The sequence below is a fragment of the Nannobrachium achirus genome, assembly GCF_963921795.1.
Source record: "Nannobrachium achirus genome assembly, chromosome: 23".
NCBI classification, from domain to species: Eukaryota; Metazoa; Chordata; class Actinopteri; order Myctophiformes; family Myctophidae; genus Nannobrachium; species Nannobrachium achirus.
In genome coordinates, this window is record NC_137830.1 from 32370450 (window position 1) to 32384138 (window position 13689).

At 42.9% G+C, this 13689-nt stretch overlaps 1 pseudogene across 1 annotated transcript in view; it reads left to right on the forward strand.

The window, feature by feature from the left end:
• LOC308308881 (protein O-mannosyl-transferase TMTC2-like) overlaps positions 1–13689 on the forward strand; it is a 62629-nt pseudogene that overhangs the window by 29456 nt on the left and 19484 nt on the right. The window contains exons 2-3 of the transcript in view: positions 1502–2114; positions 13160–13286. The product of the transcript in view is annotated as a protein O-mannosyl-transferase TMTC2-like (transcript). The remainder of the gene's footprint in view (positions 1–1501; positions 2115–13159; positions 13287–13689) is intronic.

A 13689-nucleotide genomic window follows, 5' to 3' on the forward strand; every position in this document is an offset into this window, starting at 1 on the left:
CAGTGGAAATAAGCTTAGTCTTTTCATGGATCTCCTTTTAGTAGACCTTGTACCAGTGAACTGTACCGTCATGAAACTGTACCTTTTCCTATGCAAACTTCTAATAAAGTCTTCAATCAATCAATCAATTGCATTTTCTGACTACGGCAGGACTTTTTCTGTGGCCTCATTTGTCATGCTCGCTCTCTCCCTTTGCCCCATATCCTTCTCCCTGTCTCTCTCCCTGTCTCTCTCCACCCTCTCTCTCTCTCTCTCTCCGTCTCTCTCGTTGGCCCAGAGTCAAGGTTCTCTCTTCTCAAACACAATGGTTGAACTGGAGTTCCACAAACAAAACAGAACTTTTCAAACAAACCCTGCAGTCCAGAGGGTTTGTGATCATCACACATTCACACTATACTGTATCCACTCTGATTCTGAACAATACATCTGCTGTGTAATGACAATGTGTCTTAAGAGTCTAAGTCTAATTTACTACTTTTTGTCTTGTGGGTCTCTTTCTGTAATTGGCCTGTCAGGAAACAGAGTGCTGTGCTTATTTGTTCATTTATTTATATCACAAGCCTTTCTTTGTCACATTGTCACTTTGTCACAAGTACAGTACAAATAAAACCAAATTTCTTTCTTCATGTTTTATAGCTCCAATAAGATCGGCACCAAGGAATTTAATGCACAGCTGTGAACAGTATAAACACGCATATGGTTTTGTGGTATTATAACATAAATCGATTTTTATTGACAATGTAAATTGTCTTTGAAAATCAATTTGCATTCCTTATTGAAGTTAATACTTGCCATGAAACTAACAGATCTTGCTTTTTGCAATTATTTACAGTGTTTCGAACAGATGTTTCTAACATCAGTTGTCCCTCTAAGTTTGTTCATTCCTGTGGTGAATGTCATTAGTGGCGGTCTGTTATGTCTCTGCTAACGATCTGCTAATTGTGAGATGCCACAATTGGCCTCAGGGGGGCACCACCACCACCACCTGGTCATGAGTGTGTAAAAGGACACGAGAGTGACAGGTGTGACTGTGTCATATTTGTTCCCAAACACCTCCCTAGTGGACATCCTTTTATCTCATTTCACAGTCAATGGCTGCCGTGTCTGTCTGTGAAAAAAACATTATCTTGTACATGGTCTACTGTACATAACTGTATCTTAGAACAAGATGTACAGCTTTGTATCTCAAAACTAGATACTAAATAGGTTAGGGTTAGGGTTAGTTTATTTTACACTATTTGTGCTCACTGAGTTAGTGGAGGGGACAAAGGATTCAATATTACTTTTTATTTACATAACTACTTTAAAGTTCTGAGTTAATGCATTCATTCTAAGTACAGTAACTGTAACAATGTGGCTGGTATAGTTCTCACTTCTTCTCTCATGTTATGTGTTCCACTAACTACACAATACACAGTGTTGTCATGGCTGCCTGGTGTATGATCCACGCCATCACAACATGTTCACTGACCGTTGCTCTTTCTGTGTGTCTTTGTTCCAGCTGAGCCATCAAGACCAACCAGGACCTTCTCCCTGAGACTCCGTGGTCCAGCATCCTGTACGATGACTTCTGGGGCACCCTGCTCACCCACAGCGGCAGCCACAAGTCCTTCAGGCCTCTCTGCACGCTCTCCTTCCACCTCAACCACGCCCTGCGGCCGCGGGGCTTCCACCTGGTCAACGTGGGCCTCCACGCCTCCGTCACTGGCCTCTTCACCGCCTTCTGCCGCCCCCTGCTGGGCGGAGCGCCGTGGAACCTGCTGGCGGGCCTGCTGTTCGCCTCGCACCCGGTGCACACCGAGGCCGTGGCCGGGGTGGTGGGCAGGGCTGACGTCGGGGCCGCCCTGTTCTTCCTGCTGTCTCTGTTCTGCTACGCCAGGCACTGTGGACTCCGCAGGGACCCCCGAGGGGCCTTCCACGACGCCAGGCGCTGTGGCGGCGGCGGGTTGGTGGGCCGGTGCTGGGCCTGGATGCTGGGCAGCCTGTGGTGTGCAGCAGCCAGCATGCTGTGGAAGGAGCAGGGGGTCACGGTTCTGGCCGTCTCAGCCGCGTACGACCTCTTCATCTTCCAGAGGCTCTGCTTTCACCAGACCTTCGCCGTTCTGCTGGGGGAGGTACATTATTTGTGACCGAAGGTCGCAGTATACCATGAGAGATGTCGTAGCCATTCCTTCCGTAACGGAAGTGATGTCACGTTACGTCACCTCATCAAAGATCAAACCCTGGATATCCATACTGTCACTGTGACATCACTTCCTGTTCCACTTTCTGATGTCATCAATCCCAGGCCCTAACTGGCCCAAAAGCCTGCTTTACTCTGATTTACACCTACCTTCCGTTAATATTAAGTCCATATATGTATATGGATATATATTAATAAAGGACCCCTTATGCCCATATATGGAGATCCCCAGGCATCAAACCCAGGCCCTAACTCGCCAAGGCCATTAACATACGTTTTATGCTCATATATGGAGATCCCTGTCTCTGTATCAATAGTAAGGACAATATTAACACAACGGAAGCCATGGTTTCTAACCTTTCTAGCTGTTGCTGGTGCCGCCGTTCACTTACGCTTTATTTGGAAGAGCCTCGGAAGCTTCAGTGTCCGCTGACGATTGAGGAAGATAATCCATTTGTTTACAAACACTCGCGAAACTAAAATCCAAACCGGGGCCGACCATCGCTGTAAAGTGTCGCCGTGAAAACAATCAGATCTCTGCTTCCCTGGCTCTTTGCACCTTATTCAGAGATAAAGCCCTTTTTATGTTTCAGCATAGAATGGAAGTGTATGCAGCCTAGATGATCCATTTTGCTTCTGTGCGCGTCATGTTATGACATATGCACCAGCGTCTCTCACAGGGTACACAGGACGGATGCAGCTGCACGTAACCAAGTTAACCCTTTGTCTCGTTGAGAGACGAGACAACTTAGTTTTGGCACAGCGACCTCCAGTGGCCGTATCTCGTTACTGAACGAGTTTGGCTCCCAAGTTGTTAAGGACATGTATGTCAGGAGGATACAACAGCAGTGACACAGTAACACATACATTTGTGTGAGGAGGAATCAAGTGGCATAACAACTAAATTGGGGAGAACAAGAGATAAAATAAAATAACGATTTGTACAGCAGCTTTAATACAGACAAGAGACAATGCAGCCCAAATTGCTTCAAATAAAATAGCAAATGATTAAACTAATAAAAGGATGATACAATAATTGCAAAGTAAAACCAAACAGAACAAGACAAAAACAGCAAACAAGGGTAAAAAGGTAAAAATAAAAAATAAAGTACAGTGAAATTGAATGAGGGGTTACAGTAATCCATCTGTTTTGTAATAAAATCATGTAGCCTATTAACATTATTTTGGTCTGAGAAGATGAAAGGTTGTTCTTGTGACCTTCCCTCAGACCTTTATCTCAGATCACACCCTTATATAACTCTATGGATCACACCCAGGTCTGACCACACGCTGCAGGGGAAGCCGTGTGTCGTGTGTATCCAATTATACCTTCCTGCTCTCTGAGGGAAAACTCAGCCAGCTGTTAATGGTTCCTGTACGTGGGTGAAATTGTGCACATGTGAGCATTTACTTACATGGCTGTGTTTATACGCCTGTGTTTCTGTGTGCTGCTGCATATTGTTCGCTTTTCATTAAGAGCATGATTTGGAAAACTGTTTGCCTTTGCATATTGCACTGTATGGTTGGGGGGATAAGGGGAGTTACAGTAACTACTGTGTTCTCATTTATCATTCTGCTAAATTGGGAGGAAATCAGTTGATATACAAAGTAGGCAGTGAACCAGTTGCTACTGCATTCCCCACTAACTGAAATAAACACACATAAACACAAGTAAATCCAGTTCAGGGCTGTGTGTGTGTGTGTGTGTGTGTGTGTGTGTGTGTGTGCGTGTGTGTGTGTGTGTGTGTGTGTGTGTGTGTGTGTGTGTGTGTGTGTGTGTGTGTGTGTGTGTGTGTGTGTGTGTGTGTGTGTGTGTGTGTGTGTGTGTGTGTGTGTGTGTGTGTGTGTGTGTGTTGAAGCGTTCTCAATAAATAAGAATGTGTATCTGCCTAAACAAAAAAGGCATTCATTTCACTGTGTTTACAGTCAGTGACAAAATAGGAGTGTGGACTATTAAATTATGGCTTCTCTACTGTACATGATGATGATTGGAAAGCCTATTGGAAAGCCCACACTCTCTGGCATGATTGGATTACAAATCCTGCAGCCTTCTCGCCAAGCAGCCCTCGTTAAACAGCATTAACTAGGATAATAAAATGTCCCCTTGCTTTTATGTGTAAGGACAAGGCTGTCCCTGGGGTGTGTGTGCATCGAGGTGTGAACCTTCACTGGCCTCACAATGCGATTAACATTCACCGGTTAACCATTAGATTAGATTATACCATGCATCTCAATGCATCACAATTTTCTAATTCTTTAGCCTTACTGCACATGGCTACTTTTTGTTCAGTAAATATCGTTATGAATTATTTTCCATTCACAAAGTGTTACACAGGGGAGCAGCTAGGCACATATCATCACTGTCGGGCAGAAACCTTGTATCTCCAAATTTGTACATCTTTTTGCAAAGCAAAGCCCTGCTTCATCATACAAGGCCGTCGCACAAAAGTAGTGAAAACAGCAGATCTACAAGCACACAACTGTGCTTGTGGATCGGCTGTTTTCACTAGTTTAAATCATTTTTCTAATGATAAATACAAAACAAACGGTTTTGGACATACAAGGTTTCCACTCGACAATGACGATATGGTGTGTCTGTCACCTTGGCAGTGCCCTCCTGGTCACTGTTATATCATAACCCTGTGTCCAGTCAGTCGCAGGGCTATCGCTGCCTAGATAAGGAGCCAGACGCTGCGCTACACTATGGGAACACAGAGGGTGACGGAGATAATGCCCTCACTTCCTACCTTTATCTGCTGTACCCTGCTTTTATCACCCACCGTGTCTGAGGAACGCCTCCGTTCTGGACCAGACATGAAGCCTGCTCTATCAAGCATCTATACTGGAGCAATTGGTGGCAAACCTAAACCAGAATGTTTAGCTACATATTCTCACAAACACCTCTCACAAACATAGCCACCACGTCGAACAAACGTGAAAATTTACAACTGTCCACATTTTAAACATGCCACTCTTTGAACCGCATTTATTTCAATTTAACAACATCTCGCCTCACGCAGAGCAGCCAGTCCTGACATAGTATTCTGAACATTCTGGCCAGTGCTGAAACCTCAAAATGATCATCAGGGTATCAAGTTACAGAGGGAGGGAGGAGGAGGGAGGGGGGAGAGGAGCTGAGCAGAGTAGAGTATCGAATTACAACAGAGGGGTGTGTGTGTGTGTGTGTGTGTGTGTGTGTGTGTGTGTGTGTGTGTGTGTGTGTTTTTCAAAAATGTTTTTTTTCAAAAAACTTTTTTTTTTTTTTTTTTACTTTTTTTTTCAAAAAACCTTATTTTTTTTCAAAAAACTTTTTTTTTTTCAAAAAATCTTTTTTTTCTCAAAACAACTTTTTTTTTTCTCAAAAAACTTTTTTTTCTCAAAAAAAAGAATTACCCATATTTGGCCATTACACACCACACTGCCGCAACATGGCGGTGAAGGCCGCGCAGCGGCCTGAACTCTAGCGGGCCTCAAACTTCTAGTACTTTACAGTTTACAGTTTACAGTTTAGGCATTTAGCAGACGCTTTTAATCCAAAGCGATTTACAATAAGCAGGTAATACACTCGCATCACTATAATAAGCAAGATAATAAAATTATGTCAGTACATTAACAACAATATAACAAATGCATAGGAATATCAATCTAGAAAAAACAATAACATAGGTAGACCACGCACCTAATCAGTAAAAAACTTCTAAAACCTAAAAATGCTATCTAGCTTCATGTATGGTCATTGAGGGAAGGGGGAGTGTTACAGTAGTGCTATGGGTTTAGGTGGAGTCTGAAGTAGGTGAGTCTTCAGTCCACGGCGGAAGCTAGGGAGTGAGTCTGTAGTTCTAAGTGCGACAGGGAGTTTATTCCACAGTATGGGGGCCAGGAGGGCAAATTGTCTAGAACGAGTGGATTTTTGTCTTGGGGTACTTTATCATGCAACAATGTACAGTAACATACTTCTATACCAAAATAAAACCACAAAACAGGGTTTTGGCTGCTCTTCCTCCTAGCCACCGCCGCCCCTAAATACGTAGATAAAACAGGGTTGTTGAGCAGATGGCAGCAGGCCCTAATGCATCACGTCTAGATCGTCAGGGAAAAGTCGCATTTCATCAATTCTCCCTCCGAGAGACACAGTGGTGTTATTTAATTACGCTGCTGATGCCAGACAGGAAGCACTTTAAAACGTCTGCTGAGCAGCACCGGGTCCCTTAGTTTGATCATGTGTCCTCTGGGACGTGTGGAGGAGGGGTGGGATTTGAACCTGTGACCCGTCTCATTGCAGGTCTCTCTGTGCACAGCAGTAGCAGGCCTTTCATGTAGAGAGCTGTTGGGTATAATTAGGTCGCTTCACCAATGTCAGCACGTTCAATGGCTGGCATAGTGCTGGTCTTGATGAGCAGAGGACCAATGTGCCAAGTCAGCGCTAGAATCCACAACACATTAAGAGAGAGGAGCCAGTTCCTCATTCTTCACTGTGTACCTCATCACATCTTGGCATGCCAACAGTGATGCATCAATTCAAATTAGGACCATTTTCTACAGACACTGCATTGTCCAAAGTTTTAAAGGGCATTTGTTGTGCAGCTAATCGATTTGGAATCACCCTATAGAGCAGTGAGATCCAGCTCCTGCTTCGCTGTTCGGTAATATAATATAACCAGTAAGACTCCTTAATCGGGAGATAAGTGACTGTCAGGTCGCATGTATACACAAATTGGTCTGTCCATGTTGATGACATGACTTTCGAGATACTGCGTACCGCTTTGCATGATTTTAGGCCAAAATCTGTAGGAGCAGTGTCCAAAAATGTGTTTTGCAAGAATCTGCCTCATGGTGGCGCTAGAAGAGGGCCATGTGAGAAATGAGGGGTTAGGGTTAGAGGTTGTGGTTTGGCAGCCAGGGAATGCGTGTGCAAAGTTTGGCATGGATCGGGGCAACGGTGGCGGAGATATGAGAAGGGCAAAAGAGTGACATGTGACGTGTGACTGACATACTGACTGACAGACTGACAGCCGGTGGAGGTTTTGATAGTAACTGCGACCTGACGGTTGCAATAACAATATTCATTATTTAAAAAAATATACCCATTCTTACAAACTGGGTGAAGGACACACATTACAGTTTACTTTTAAAACTTCATGTGGACATCCCTGATGTGCAAAATGTTGTTCAAATAAGGCAGTCAGCTCATATTACAGTTTATAAGTATGATGTATCTGTTAACAGTACTTAGAGTGAGTTCAATATATTCAGAAAGAATTATAATGAATAATTGCCCCTTGTTGGAGGATTAAAAATAAGTTATACTGTAGATATAATGGGGTTTATGAGTGAGATTATTAACAGTAGTGAGCATCTGGAAAGACTGATTAAAGAGACTCTTTGCACACAGACATGCATCAAAATGTATGTCGCGTGCACGCACGCACGCACGCACGCACGCACGCACGCACGCACGCACACAGAGTTCAGATGGAGTTCATGCTGACTGGTGAGTGGAAGGGAAGTCAGTAGGAAGTGAGAGACAACATCTCTCAGCTTTTACAACATCTGGACTTTCTGTCACATGTATTCTGATAAATACACTGTTCTGTCATGTATTATGATAAATACACTGTTCTGTCACATGTATTATGATAAATACACTGTTCTGTCACATGTATTATGATAAATACATCCTGAGAGAAAGGTCACCCTTATTGGTTCGTTCTTATCCCTGGAATATCAATGATCAAACAATGAAAATGAAGAAGGACAAGCACATCCAAAAAACTAAGGCAGGTGCTGAGAAAAGAACAATACTAAATAAAATAAAAAATGCTTACACATTCTGTTGGCCAGGCTCCATTATAAAAAAAAAGTCTTTGTTGCAGAAATTAAGTGTTGTGACTAGGGGCACAGAATGCCCGATTCCGCAAGTTTTAAAATGTATAAATCCTTTGAACAGATCTACAAGCTCCAAGTGCATCACAAAGCGATGTGTTGTGAGCTTGTAGATCAGTTATTTTCAAATAGCCAAAGTATAGGGCTGAAGTATATTTTGTAATAATAATCAAAATCTAATTAACTACCGTAAATGTCAAATTAAAGTTAAAGTACAGTACTTGTCTCTGAGATGTAGTGTAGAAGTAGTAATAATAATAATAGCTGTGATTTATATAGCGCTTTTCTTAGTACTCAGTACTTAGTTTGTGTGTGTGTGCGTGTGTGTACGGCAGATAAAAACAACAACTTTATTAGGAAAAAAAACTAGGATAAGATAAGAAGATACAGTAGAAAACAATAAAACAAAAGTATGGTCCGAGGTCAGCTGGGGAAGGCAGTTTTGAATAGGTGAGTTTTCAGAGCGGTTTTGAAGGAGGGAAGTGAGGGGGCGTCTCTGACGCATTTAGGGAGTTCGTTCCAAACTCCTAGTATAACAGCTTGGAAATACTCCAGAAAAGTAAAAAATACCTCAAAATTGCACTTAATCAAAGTACTTGACTAAGTACTTAGTTACTATCCACCACTGGCCATTATTCCTCCTGTCCTGTATTTGGAGGTCTACGGGTCAACAGGTCAACGATGATCTACAAGCTCACAATGAGCCGCAAGCTGAGCTCGTAGATCTGTTATTTTTGGCCAACGTTTTCCCCGAAAGAAAATGGATGTGAAAACCCCTCATCCACTTCAAATTTCACCTCAAGAGTTCAGGGTGCCACAGTGAAATGGAATATGTTTAATGCATGCTGATTCTAAAACATCTGAATGTTTCTCCACTAAAGATGTATTTTTCCCCCTCTATATTAGTGTAGTTAAATACGGTATTTAAGTTTGTTTGTATTGAAAACCACACATTTACTCATGTGTGGCATACATGCACATCAGCAGGCCTTAAAAAAGTGTTATATATATTTTTTTTTAATTACAAGTTTGAGTGTTTTATTGCTTTTATACAACAGTAACTGTTGTTACACAACTGTCGTTAAATATCTTTTTTTATACGGGTTAGTAGTATTCAATTTCACTACATGGCATTGCTTTCACCCCAACGCAATCCAATACAGTTCCCCATTGTTTACCGTTGCTATAGGCAACTTAATGCCAGCTGGACTGGGCCACAAACAGTGATTTTACCCGTTGGTGTATTGTGGTTATTGGCACGGCTTGCATGCTTCTCTTAGCCAATCACAATGTGGGATTGGAACTAGATGTTGTATAAACAATGTTTATTTGATAAGACTTCATGAACCAGCTTGGCACAAACTTGTTCAAATAAACAATTTAGATTTATATTGATCTAAGCGAAGACTAAGTTATGGATATAATGACACTAGATAAGAGTGGATTCACATTATAAGGATTATGTGCTAACCACCTTTTTTCCAATCCTTGCACAAGTGTAGTAGTATTTTTTTCTCTCTCTTATATTTAAGCCTTTTACAAAGCAATAAAATAATGGAGACACATTGAAGAGGGAAGGACTTCTTTGGTTATTATATTTCGTAACAAATTAAAAGTGTTAAAGTTACATAGCGTACAGTACTGGAACACATAAAGCCCCAGGCAGCTTCCAAAAACATTCCAACAATTGCTTTCCTCGTTCATGAGGTTTTTGTTCTTGAATAACAGCTGAGAGCTAAATATGACTGGTCTTAAATCTTTACCCACTGTGGACTTAAATGAAATCCCACATTTCCACACTGACGCAATGATATCACAAAGTCAAAGACTGATAAGTCTCCCTTTCTCAACTTGTTGTCTCAGGAGCTCAAAGGGAGCAGATGTTTATATTAAAAACCTCTGTTCTGGTCCAGCTCTGACCTCAGTCTGTCTGAATGGATTGACTGTCAAAGTAAAATAAACAGAGAGGTGTTCTGGAGCAAAGAAGAAACACTGTGTGTTGAGTGTTCCCTTGCACAAAATGCTCAGGATTACGATGCTCAGGTCAGAACCTTCAATGAAACATCCAGGACAACGCTCCACACGTCCCAGTAGTCGGGGATCCACATGCCCAAAAGCTCAAGGAATAGGGTTGAACCTGTGATGTTCTACTGCACTTTTTATTTCTTTTTATCTATTAGTTTGGTCATTAAGGTCCACAGAAACATTGCGAAAAGAAAAGTTATGGCCATTTGTATATTCACTGTCCCATTGACTCCACTAGAAATACATAAAAAAGATAAGAAATCTGCTTTAAGTAGCATGTGAGGGGTCAAACTAGGGGTTCTTCATCATTCTGAATCCATTGCAAGCATTTGCTTTGCATGAAAAACATTCCTTGGGCAAAATATTGGCCCCCAAAAACTGTGAAAAGTGATGAGTCATCACTTTTTTCCCACTTTTCACAGTTTTGGGTGGCCAAAATTTTGCCCAAGGAATGGATTCAGAATGATGAAGAACCCCTAGTTTGACCCCTCACATGCTACTTAAAGCAGATTGTTTTGCTTTTTTTTTAATATTTCTAGTGGAGTCAATGGGACAGGGAATATACAAATGGCCATAACTTTTTTTCGCAATGTTTCCGGCAGAGCAGGCCTCTGATTCTATGGACCTTAATGACCAAAATAATAGATAAAACAGAAATAAAAAGTGCGGCAGAACATCACAGGTCCTCTCCCATTTTGGTGACTGGATCCCCGGCTACAGACTCTTCACCCTTCTGGCTCCCAAACTGTGGAATGAACTCCCCTTTGAAGTTAGAACTGCAGACTCACTCCCAAACTGCTGCCGTAATCTGAAGACTCACCTCCTCAGACCCTATCCCGTAGCACTTACTTTACCACTTGCCCTAGCCTTGACGACCTTGCAGGCTTATGCAAAGGCTGAAATGTAATAGCATGTTATGTAGACAGATGCCGGGTTCATTTCTAGACCTGGAATCCTAGAGTGCAGGGGTCTTCAACAGGGGGTCCTCAGAGTCACTACAGGGGGTCCTCCAAATCTTTGTGTGGGTTAGGGTTAGAACGCCTCGCAGCGCGAGGCGTTGTGAGCTTGTAGATCGGCTTTTTTGGTGTAGAGGGGGAAAAGAGCAGACTAAGTACAGAGTAAAAGGTTGAGTTTATTAGGTAATGACGGCTCAAGTGGTTAAATATCTGAAAACACAAACTGACATGAATCCAAAATACACTGATGATCGTGCTGTCAAACGATGAAACTATATGAAATCTATGATAAGGTAGTGGGGATCCCTGCTTCATCTCTCTCTCAACCAAGGGGTCCTTGGCCTGAAAACGTAGAAGACCCCTGCTATAGTGTGTATAGTTTCAATGTACAGATTATAGATTATTTTTCAAACAGACATATTACCTGGGCACTTCAAAAATGACTACCCAGATAAAAAAGATGGAGCACTCAACTGGTCTGCACGTTCATTTATTGTAGAGCGACAGGGTGACTGACGTTTCGACGTTTAGTCTTCCTCAGAGGACTACCATCCACCTCAAAGCAAGAAAGAAAGAAAGAAAGAAAGAAAGAAAGAGGGGACATTTCATGGCAGCGAAACGCAAACATGATCTGACATAATAACGTGAGGAAAAACCCCTTTGCAACAGTCAGCAACAAGTCATGAAACAGGACGGAACGCTGTGGCTTCCTTTGTCCCTCGTGGCCTTAGATCTGATCCCCCTGCCAGTGATTTGATTAATTGTGATCGCTGTACCTGAGGGAGAACCTGAAGCCACTTCTAATTCCCACATTAACCCACGTTGTCAAAGGTGACGAACCCTTATTACAGACCCATGTCTCTGGCTGTGCCAACAGCGTTGTTCTAGCCTGTCTTGTTACGGCCATATCAGACTGCTGGGAGGATAGACTGTGAGGGAGACCAAATGATTGTATTTTTCTGGAATGTTTGTAGTGTTGTTGAAAACAGAGAAGCTGTTTGGAAACAGGATGGATGGTTGGTACATCAAGAATACAGAGGTCAGACGACAGGCTTTGGTTCAACATCACTTACTATCAAAACCTCCACCGCCTGTCTGTCCGTCACGTCACACTTTTCCCCAACTCATATCTCCGCCACAGTTGCCCCAATCCATGCCAAACTTTGTACACACACTACTTGCGAGTGGCACACGCTCGGGGACCACCTCCAGGGACCCCCGGGGCTCCAGGGACCCCTGGGGACCCCCTGGCGCCATCGCCAAAAAGTGCAAAAATTACCAAATGACCACCCCAAAGGGGCTGCTCACAGGGAATTCCCAGGGACCACCGACTCCTGGTGCACCAGAACGGATGCAAAAGTGGTCGCGCCAACCTCGGCGGCGTGGAGACAGCCGTGCATAGAGCACCACCTAGCGGTGAACCCCCGACACTGCAGCCCGCTAAAAAGGCCGTAACTCGGCCCCACCGCTTCTAGCGCCACCATGAGGTTGCTGACCTGGCGGTTGCTTATCTCCCGATTAGGGAGTCTTACTGGTATTTCTCAAATGAATCCCCATATATTACCGTGTCTCTGTAACTCCATTAACCATCATTTATAGTTTGTTAAATGACCGGTCCAGGTTTAATGTGTTTTCAAATGGAAACAGCTGCACTTTCTTCTCATAGATTTCATAGATAGCTTCACAGACTTTTGAAGGTTAACCTTTTAAACCCTCAATTACTCAATACTTAGTCAACTTGGCCGTTGGCTCTGTACTCGGTCTGCTCTTTTCCCCTCTAACCCAACTCCCCTACAAGCGGGTGCGTGTTATTGTTCCGACTCGCATAACTGAGACGTTAAGTTCGTCCGACTCCCCCATTACTAAACCTATCTAAACCTAACCCTAACACGCGCATAGCCATGTAGTCGGAGTAATGAGACGTCAGACTGATGTGCCCCCTCCCCTACAAGCTTGAGCTTAGCTGCTATTTTCGGCTAACGTTTCCCATCACACAAAGATTCTGCGGACCCCCTGTAGTAACTCCAAGGAACCCCTAGGGGTCCCAGACCCCCTGTTGAAGACCCTTGTTCTAAAGCAGTAAAAGGGTCAACTATTGCATCTCTGTTTCTAGAGGATTAAAAGAGTCAACCGTTGCATCTCTCTGTTCCCTAGGGGCTTGCTGCTCCAGGAGAGCCAACGACATTCTGAGGTGCTGCATTATTATAAACTGGCCATTGGGAGTCGGCCGACTCTAGCATGTAAGTAGACTTAAGTTAAGAGACTTGTATAATTAATAACATACAGTGTTTAATATGTATTACGCAAAGGAAGTGGTCCTAATATGATGAGGAGCAGCTTGCAACAAAATTCTATGTTTTACTTACGTTTGTTCGGGGTCCATTATTGGATCAGAATCGGAAATTATTTGTATTGTATGTTTGCACATACAAGGAATGTTTCTCTTTGAGGTTGGTGGATTACACTGGACAGCATTACAGGGATAGTTCACTCCCAAAATGACTTTTTTGCTATCGATTACTCACCCCATGCAGACTTGAATTCATGGATATTAATTCGTTTTTTGTCGCATTCCTAAGCCAATAATTTGAGGAGACTCTTTGTGTCTCCATAAGGAACCACTGCTGGTCATTAAATTATTGA